The 10,909-nt window shown below is 37.8% G+C and overlaps 1 protein-coding gene across 4 annotated transcripts in view; it reads right to left on the bottom strand.

Annotated features, from left to right (window-relative positions):
- The window catches only part of LOC128991160 (ephrin type-B receptor 1-B-like), a 237,060-nt gene extending 226,401 nt beyond the window's left edge, over nucleotides 1-10,659 (bottom strand). For all 4 annotated transcript variants that reach the window (XM_054413937.1, XM_054413935.1, XM_054413936.1 and 1 more), the window contains exon 1: nucleotides 9,919-10,659. The gene's annotated coding sequence lies outside the window, so the exon portion shown is untranslated. The remainder of the gene's footprint in view (nucleotides 1-9,918) is intronic.
- Nucleotides 10,660-10,909: the final 250 nt, after the last annotated feature.

Raw genomic sequence — 10,909 nt, forward strand, 5'->3', positions numbered from 1 at the left:
CATATATGAATATTCAGTATTCAAGCATATAGCCCCCATTAACCCTTCAGGCTGCCCTTTCAAGGCCAATATTTCCTGCTGATTCAACTCGGTGAGGTTTTAGCCTTTCATTCTTTTCCAAGTTGATTATTAGCTTTTTATCTCATTGAGCCAGCCGCCCCCCGCACTATTGTGGGTTGGGGGGTTGGCAGTTGGCTGGCTCCCCCGCATATGGCGCGACACAACCGATGTTTGATTACAGGTTTTATGAGGCAGAACGATTGTCGAAACTGGGAAACTATAGCCAAGTACTCATCACCCTACCCTGCTATTGTAACCACCAGTCGCGCCAAATGTAACACCGACTCCCGCCAAAACTGACGCCGGTCTGTCTACGTCTGGAAAAGAAATTTGAAAACCATATAGCATAGTAAAAACATACGAAAATACCAAAACACTTGACCACTTGGCCAGTTTGAGGTAGCTTTTTTAGGATAGCGAGCTGGTCTAATTAAGAGCACTTCAGGTCCAAATCCCGCAAATCACACGTGAATCTTGTATAATTATAATCCCACAACACCTAGGATTTGTGTTCAGGTGATAATATAAAAATATTCCAAATAACAGCAGAAACTGCGTTTTCTCCTTTCGGAGAGCGGCGTACTTGATCAATTTCTACAAAGTAATCTAAATTGCCAATTGCAATTCAGGATAGTGGTAATTATGTATTTACATATTCTTTAACCTATTACAAAAACTGGTTAAAAAATTAAGTGTAGATCTTTCAGATTTCATTTTACACCTAAAATAGTTAAATTTTGATTTTAAATTGATGTTGAAATAGTTAATATTTTAGAAACCAATGCGGCTGTCATACAACCATGACACTACAGTGACGCGAGGTTATTGGCCTGTCCGCCGCTCAGTCCCCGCGCGGACAAATTAAATTTTAATAAATAAACCACCCGCGATAAACTTTTAAGCAATAATTTGACAGCTCTACAAATAGAAAATCCGCACGCGCATAACTCTTCCAAATACAAACAATATTTTTCACGAAGAGTACTAATTTGGATGCAGTCAAACCAGTTCTGGCCGAGCGATTTGCATGGGAGGTTAAAGAGCTGACCTCGTCGTGTTTGGGGAGAACATTGAGAACACCCTCTTCATCTCAACCTACAGAACACTGAGAACACCCTCTTAATCTCAACCTACAGAACACTGAGAACACCCTCTTCATCTCAACCTACAGAACACTGAGAACACCCTCTTCATCTCAACCTACAGAACATTGAGAACACCCTCTTCGTCTCAACCTACAGAACACTGAGAACACCCTCTTCATCTCAACCCATAGAACACTGGGAACACCCTCTTCATCTCAACCTACAGAACACTGAGAACACCCTCTTAATCTCAACCTACAGAACACTGAGAACACCCTCTTCATCTCAACCTACAGAACACTGAGAACACCCTCTTCATCTCAACCTACAGAACACTGAGAACACCCTCTTCATCTCAACCTACAGAACACTGGGAACACCCTCTTCATCTCAACCTACAGAACACTGGGAACACCCTCTTCATCTCAACCTACAGAACACTGAGAACACCCTCTTAATCTCAACCTACAGAACACTGGGAACACCCTCTTCATCTCAACCTACAGAACACTGAGAACACCCTCTTCATCTCAACCTACAGAACACTGAGAACACCCTCTTAATCTCAACCTACAGAACACTGAGAACACCCTCTTAATCTCAACCTACAGAACACTGAGAACACCCTCTTCATCTCAACCTACAGAACACTGAGAACACCCTCTTCATCTCAACCTACAGAACACTGAGAACACCCTCTTCATCTCAACCTACAGAAGACTGGGAACACCCTCTTCATCTCAACCTACAGAACACTGGGAACACCCTCTTCATCTCAACCTACAGAACACCGAGAACACCCTCTTCATCTCAACCTACAGAACACGCTGGAGACGTACGGAAAGCGAATAAACGTCTGATAGGTAAATCGGGTGATAGTTTAGTTTCTGTTAAAAAAAAAAACCCTGTCGCAGCAAACCTGCAGACTAAGCGAATTTCCATTTGCGTGATCAGATTTTTACTAAAATATTTCCTTAGGCATGTAAGATTTATTCCACCAAAAATGGTCAACGGGTTTTCAATTTACGGGGTTCAACGGGAAAGCACAATGTAAAAGAAAAAGAACTCCTGAAGATACCGTAGATTGAAACCCACTAACAGCTGATCTTAGTCAGTAACAAAGCTACAAAAGGCATCAAACTCCTTTTTACACTCGTCCTTCACTCATTTTGAGTTTAAATACGTACATAGGTGGCGTCCCCAAATTGATAATTGTGATCAAATTGGGCCACTGTAGTCTGTAGCTCTATATCCACAACACAGACATCACTTCGAAAACACAGTGGATATTTTCACTCAAAACTCACACTTTACCCATAGCCATAAGGAGATAAGTTTACACGTAAACTACGTATCGCAGAATGGGAAACACATAAATGATTTCGTTATTTTACGAACAATTGTAAACGTTTCCAGGAACACGAGTGTAGATCTAATAACACGAACAGTAATTACTATTTTCAAAGCGTTACCTCTAGCAGTTTATGACTTAATGCAGTGAACTTCCAATTTCGTTTTATACCTTTAACTCCACTTTTACTTGCAGACTTCATTTAATATTTTATGATCAAAGAAGTTAGAAGTTAACTACCGGAATACACGTTGAAAAATGTGTAATAAATATTTTGCGAGTAATTTACAAAACCCTTTTTGACATCTGCTAAAATTTAATACAACTCGGCTGATAGACTACGCAGCAACCCATAACATTTAAACCTTACGTCACCGGTCCAACCCGAATCCCATTTTCCTCTTATAAACCCTAGACCCAATCAATTAATTTCGTCTGTATGCAAATCGGAAACGATTAATTAAAAACAAATGATCGGTCCGATTTATTGTTATCACTTACCATCTGTGTAACCCAGTTGAGTCCGGTCCTGGGCGTGGTTCCGTAAACGGTGTCGCAACTACTGTATCGGACTGGATTGGATTGGCCCATATACATTATCATTACACACCTCGTCATACGTTGAGTCTAGCACAGCCTTCGCCGTGTCTTGTGACATCGTCCTTGTAGTAGGCAGTATGCATCGTGCAGGTGCCAACACTATAATCCTCGACTGTACACATGATCCTTGGTTTGCATATCTTATCAGTTTGTTTATCACCTGACGTTGCCAATAAACACACTTGTGTAAAGTGGACATATTGCCCTTGCAGGATCTTGACGCTCACTTTCCATTCTTACTACGACAATAATGCAAGTCAACATTTTATTATTTTCTAAATAATCGGTGGTTGATAAAAACTTTTCTTTGTCAAAATACTTTCAGTTATTTCGAATGACATTAAAGTTTTAAAAACAACTTAAGAGGGGGAAACTAAACATCAACAATGACACACTTGATCGCTTGATCCGTCCAACTGTGTTCATTTTGAACTCAAACTTGTAAGACATAGCAGGACATGACCGAAATTCTGCTACAGCTGGTATCTGAGATAACCTTTTCAGAGTCCACGATCGATATTTTAATTAAGATGAAAATTCAACTAGATTCAACACAGAATATCAGTACGGTATTATTAAGTGGTTATAAATGCAATAACAAATACATTGCATTCAAGCACTAATTTTTACTGTTTGAAATATTAAAACAATTCATTTTAGTTGAAAGCCTAGCTAACATTCAAAGTTCAAAACATAATAGTAGTAATACCATTTAGAATTTCATAGTTAAGTTAGAAAGGCCAAGAAACGGGGCGAGCGCATTTGTATAACGATTAATTTTATCTCAAACAATTCTAGTGGAAGACGGCTCTCATTTAAACGGTAATTACTACGCTTGGAAGTTGATAAGATAACAAAACGATGACTCGTTTCGTTTGTTGTAGCCTCTCTTATTTTGGTAGGGGTTTCTTGCAAGAAAAGTGATAGCAAGAAAATATTATTGGTCCTGCTTTAGCAAGTATATGTGATTTAAGTTAGAGCCTACTTATGAGGAAAGCTAAGTTTCAAAGACAATTTTCCGACTTTTAAAACTCAATTGCTGGCACCCAGGACCTTTTAGGAAAACGTTGTTGTTTACAAAACGTACAGAATCATGTTTTGTAATATGAATTACATTAATTTTAGATCGTGTCGTATGGTAAACATATGGTATGGATAATGTTTAATAGGCTACCTTTTATTTAGAAATATTCAAACATAACATAAGCGATCACCAAACTCTAGACGAATTTGTACCACGGTAACCTTAACCATTTTCACATTGATAAACTCTTCTTTAATTTCCCGAACTAAGTTACTTAAAAGAAGGCATAGTGTTCATATTCACTTTACATACGCTTTATGCATACTTACACTTTACAAACGCATTGAAGATTAAAAACACCCAATTAAAACATATGAATCACGAACATGAAAAAGTGGGAGGGTCTGACCAAGTGTTCGTGCCATACTCCCGCACTCGTCACAATTGTGTTGATAGAGCTATTAGCTGTCGAAGACGACATGCAAGCACGTCACACGCTTTTGGCGTCAAATCTACAGTGATCAGAACTCAAACGGATGCCCAAGTCTGGGTGATTTTCCTCACTACAAGATGACATTGGAAATTGGATGAACTCAGAAATTTTTCACTTGTTTGACTGATTGTGGAGGTCTAGCAGATATCAGTATTATTCAATCGGTCCAGTTAATGGACCGTAATGTTGTAAGAATTAAGATTTGGGTGTATTTGACTGATTAAAATTTTACCCAAATTCTCAGAAATTGAGCATTAGGTGCGAAACTTTGAGTAAATCAGTTGATGATTTCGTAAGACGAGATCCGGTAGCCTACCCATATCACCATTTTTTTTTCAACCCATTCGGGGTTTTGTTTATGTACGAACACGATTTATGGTCAGGTCTAAACAATGACAAACCAGAAGTTTCGATGTAAGGTGTCAAACTTGATAATTCCATAGCTGATCAAACGGATGGTTTAACAAAGCACCTTTCACAAAACAAATTCAACGATCGTTTACATTGTTAAAAATAGTAGAATAAACTACCTTCCATACGACAATATTTTTCCCACTATCCTCTTTTTGCAATGTAGGTAGTTACAGATAGATTATATTTTTACGAAGCCATGCACCAGTGTATTTTAGCATTGACTTTACATCTCTACACCCTATCTTCTTCCACATATGTCTAAATAACCTCACAATCTCAATCCGCATATTTCAATGGTCCTTCGTGCCGGATCTCGGGCACTATACCCTGCGTCTTACGACTTTGTCATCGTTCGCCGTACAGCCCAGGGCGTCTCAGCGCCGCCTGCCGCCCGCCGCACGACTACACAACTCAGCCTATACTGTTATGTGGCGGCACGACCTGGCCCTAGGACAATTTACTTTTTGAATGCAAATCAGCCTAGGTGATATATATTCTTGAAAAATAGCTTCACCTTGTAAAGAAGACTAGTCCGTATGCGGCGTTTCCGAAACTTAATGCAAACCAAATAAATTCAACTACACGCGTTTATTTATCATCTCTATGACAATAATATCCAAACGGAATGACTTCTACAGATCGTGGACAAACTCATTGCTAAATGTGAACAGAAACTTACAAATACATAAGATTTCTCAGTTTAAAATGTTCTAAACGCTATAATTTTTCATATAATCTACGATAAAATCCATACAAAATTTAACTTCTGATGTACAAGATATCAAATGTTGAATGATGGTAAACTTCATATTCCCAAAGACCCAACAACTATCGTAATTTTACTCCAGAAACATCAACCTAGTCCTAATTTATAGAAAACTCAAACCACAGGTTAACCATTATACATAAAAATGACGTATTTTTGTGGTACCGGTAAATAAACATTTTCCTTACAATTTACATTTACATTGCACCGAATAACGCTATGCAAAAAACACCCAAAGAACGATACACGTGATTCAAACCCAAATCCAATTAGCCAAGATATTTCGTAAATACACAATAATTGGCATCGCACTGCATGTACCAGAGCTAGAGATACTGCAATGTTCGTGCACTTCTGAGCTCACAATATCTCTCATCTCTGCTGGAGAACGTTTCACGAACTGGTGACCCGATACAAATTGAACTGCTCGACCGATAACTGCAACGCTGCATTTCAGCTCACAATAAAACACCGTTGAATATTCTTGCTGCTTAGGTTAGTTTGAACTGGACCGATAACTAACTGCAACGCTGCATTTCAGCTTACAATAAAACACCGTTGAATATACTTGCTGCTTAGGTTTGTTTGAACTGGACCGATAACTAACTGCAAAGCTGCATTTCATCTTTTACAATAAAACACCGTTGAATATTCTTGCTGCTTAGGTTAGTTTGAACTGGACCGATAACTAACTGCAACGCTGCATTTCAGCTTACAATAAAACACCGTTGAATATTCTTGCTGCTTAGGTTAGTTTGAACTGGACCGATAACTGACTGCAACGCTGCATTTCAGCTTACAATAAAACACCGTTGAATATTCTTGCTGCTTAGGTTAGTTTGAACTGGACCGATAACTGACTGCAACGCTGCATTTCAGCTTACAATAAAACACCGTTGAATATTCTTGCTGCTTAGGTTAGTGAACTGGACCAATAACTAACTGCAACGCTGCATTTCAGCTTACAATAAAAGACCGTTGAAATATTCTTGCTGCTTAAAAGGTTATTTGAACTGGACCGATAACTAACTGCAACGCTGCATTTCAGCTTACAATAAAACACCGTTGAATATTCTTACTACTTAGGTTAGTTTGAACTGGACCGATAACTGCAACGCTGCATTTCAGCTTACAATAAAACACCGTTGAATATTCTTACTACTTAGGTTAGTTTGAACTGGACCGATAACTGCAACGCTGCATTTCAGCTTACAATAAAACACCGTTGAATATTCTTACTACTTAGGTTAGTTTGAACTGGACCGATAACTGCAACGCTGCATTTCAGCTTACAATAAAACACCGATGAATATTCTTGCTACTTAGGTTAGTTTGAACTGGACCGATAACTAACTGCAACGCTGCATTTCAGCTTACAATAAAACACCATTGAATATTCTTGCTGCTTAGGTTAGTTTGAACTGGACCGATAACTAACTGCAACACTGCATTTCAGCTTACAATAAAACACCGTTGAATATTCTTGCTGCTTAGGTTAGTTTGAACTGGACCGATAACTAACTGCAACGCTGCATTTAAGCTTACAATAAAACACCGTTGAATATTCTTGCTGCTTAGGTTAGTTTGAACTGGACCGATAACTAACTGCAACGCTGCATTTCAGCTTACAATAAAACACCGTTGAATATTCTTGCTGCTTAGGTTAGTTTGAACTGGACCGATAACTAACTGCAACGCTGCATTTCAGCTTACAATAAAACACCATTGAATATTCTTGCTGCTTAGGTTAGTTTGAACTGGACCGATAACTAACTGCAACGCTGCATTTCAGCTTACAATAAAACACCGTTGAATATTCTTGCTGCTTAGGTTAGTTTGAACTGGACCGATAACTAACTGAAACGCCGCATTTCAGCTTACACTTAAACACCGTTGAATATTCTTGCTGCTTAGGTTAGTTTGAACTGGACCGATAACTGACTGCAACGCTGCATTTCAGTGTACAATAAAACACCATTGAAATATTCTTGCAGCTTTAAAGGTTAGTTTGAACTGGCCCAATAACTAACTGCAACGCTGCATTTCAGCTTACAATAAAACACCGTTGAAATATTCTTGCTGCTTAAAAATTAAAGATTATACAATTGTACAACGTAATATACACATCTTGATGGATCACCTTCTTCCCTAACCAAGATGCATTTTTTTACAACAGCCATTTAGTTTCAATAATGCGTAGCAGGAATTACTATACTGTACATTGTCACGGTACTGTAGTGTTTTTGTTGATAACTTTTTTATCTCGCCACAGATAGAGATGGAGGGGAAAAGTTACAAAAAAAAGAAAGAAAATAAAAGCAACTAAACATAGGCCTACTGTATTCTACCTAAACAAATAGTAAATATAAATTTTCTACTCAAGTAAAGTATAAACTACACGGGTTCCTTCTACTGTAATGTATCACCGGATGCACAAACTAAGCAAGGGAAAAGCTAGATCTGATACGACTAAAACTATAAACTGAAAAATGTGGGACAGACTTTCATCCCTTGAAACAAAAAAATACCCGTTGTCTCTCCAGGCGCCGTTAAGGGACCAGCGGGGTAAAAAAACTGGCCAATTTCACGGACCCTTGGCTTGTCTTGGTAAAGATCACACTATAACGAGTGAGGTATAGGCGACCTGACGGATGAGGATTAGGGTCGGCCAAACACTTAAGTCTAGTTAAATTTAGGAGCTTACACCGCACCAATAGACACAAACTTGCTTAAACACTGTGTCACACTTATAGCCCACTAGTGGAGGAAAATAATTGTGTCAATCGCTGATATTAGCGATAAATAGTACAGGAATCAGCAATATGTTATCACCATGAAAGAATTCAGTTTGAAACGTCAAATGTATAGCCTACTCTTATTTGAAGGATTGTTAAGCTAGTCTACCAACCTAAATAAACACCATCTGATAAAGAAATTCATTTTACATATCTATGAAATTATGATATAGTCATTTACATAGTAACACATACCTTTTTAACATTCCTTTGATTTTTTACACTAACTACTTAATATATGTTTACTCTTAAAATGGCCTCCTCGTTACAATTAATTAATTTCACAGGCCTCGCATGAAAATAAATTTACCAACGGAGAAATCATTAAAAAATCATAAGCCCCATTTTAAAAATATTAAAAGGTAATATACCGTCGCAAGTAGGCCCATATTATCTAACCATTGCCGCAAAAAGACTTTCCCATTATTAATTTTATTTTAAAAACACATTTCATTGCTAGGCCCTAGGTAAGTTTTTACGTTGTTTCGGTAAGTTTGTTCCGTTTAGGCCTACTTCCTTTACCGAATAGCCCAGTGATCAAATTCGTTACTTAACTAATAGATTCCATAGCGTATTATTATCAATTGTAGGCTAAGTCTAAGTATGTAGCATGATAAATTTAATGGATACCGTAAATCTTGTTTTTGTCCTATGTTTGGTTTATTTTTATTACCTTATCACAAATTATAATTAATTGATGATAAGTTCCCGTAATAAAAACGCGATTTGAGTTGTAATCTTAAATATTGTAAATACGAGTAATGGGACGAATACATTGTTTAATTCTATGTTTACCAAAGGCAAATTGCTATAAAAGTACATTAAATACAATTGAGTAAAAGACTTGCAAGATAAAATTTAAATATTTTACCACAGGCCCAGTTAGAAAAATTCCACAAATAGCTTAATACGGTATTTAATTTTTCCTAAGGTGATTTTAAAATGTATATACTGTATTTGTTTTAATCTACATGAATACTGCTCGATTTTGTTCATTACAGGTAATATTAATACATGCCTATACTACGTAGATTAAAAATAATTAATTTGCCTCTATTCTTGAACATAAATGGCTTATACACAAAATCGCAATGTAAAATAGATTTTCAGCTCTTTGAAAGCTAATGTTATAGAGCGCGCACTGCTGGATGTATTGATCCTAGCCGCTAGGTTATGTTTTGGTTCAACGGGTCTCGACATGAAAAATCCACTGAAACCTTGACGCACACAAAATACTCTCGTGCCATATAAATGTAATTATTAATCTGCCATAAAATGAGCAAACATAACGAAATAAACTTAACCTAGACGAATCCAATGAAAGTCTTACCTTTAAAAACAGCAATGTGGGATCCCTGCAACCTGGCGTTTTAGAAGATAAACAAAATCACTTCACAATCACTGCACTATCACGAAGATCGGTTTGTACTTATCTAATGGGGTTCAACGACTAGAGGCTGTGGAACCGGTTTGGACGGCTCCAGCACACTTCACTATTATATCGCTTTATTTGGATTGTTTTAACCTTTGGGAGCTTCTTCTCACTAAATCCCACCTGGTTGTGGACAATTTGTTATCCGTGCAATATCGATAGTTACTTGATCACAGAATCGTACACTTGTTTGTAAATTTACAAAATTTATTAACCTATTTGTAGATGAATTGGTGATTTTGCCCTATTTGTAGATGAATTGATGATTTTACAAGGCTTATGACACTGGTTTAGGTCAATATTAGCTTACCATAATGTACCGATCTACTCTATACGGAGTAGGCCTATGCAGGTCCAGTTTTCAAAACGTAGAAAAAATTAATTAGTTAGCCTAAAATAAACGTATTACCATGTAAAAACTATAGGTCAATAGTAAAACCGGACAGATATCCATTTCACACTAATACACACAACGCATTCTTTGTTGATATCGATTCGAACACTTTGCAGCACGTTTGAAACGCGGTAGGTGGAACAGTGGTCGTCGAACTGAATGTTTCTAGTAAACGCACTAATATAAACACTTTTATTTACCGCGACACTAAACGGTGCACTTGTTCTGTCAGGTGAAAAACAAGTCCGGCGACAACACACCTCACTCGTTTGAGAAACACTCATTGACTGAAATGCTCGTCGAGCCGACTCGCCGACTGCAAGAGCCGGGCTGAGACGTTCGGGAGTTCCCGGCGATGATCGGGCGTTTTCGGCTCTCATCAGCTGGACTCGAAGGGACCCGAGCATTCCGGACTCGGACTGAGCTTCTCTTCTCGTCATTCTTGCAACAATCAAAATACTTGATTCGACTTTTTCTGTTTGTGAAATCACATCA

Source organism: Macrosteles quadrilineatus, unplaced genomic scaffold (genome assembly GCF_028750875.1).
Source record: "Macrosteles quadrilineatus isolate MER2022 unplaced genomic scaffold, UCM_ALF_1.0 Scaffold_3__2_contigs__length_128488019, whole genome shotgun sequence".
NCBI classification, from domain to species: domain Eukaryota; kingdom Metazoa; phylum Arthropoda; class Insecta; order Hemiptera; family Cicadellidae; genus Macrosteles; species Macrosteles quadrilineatus.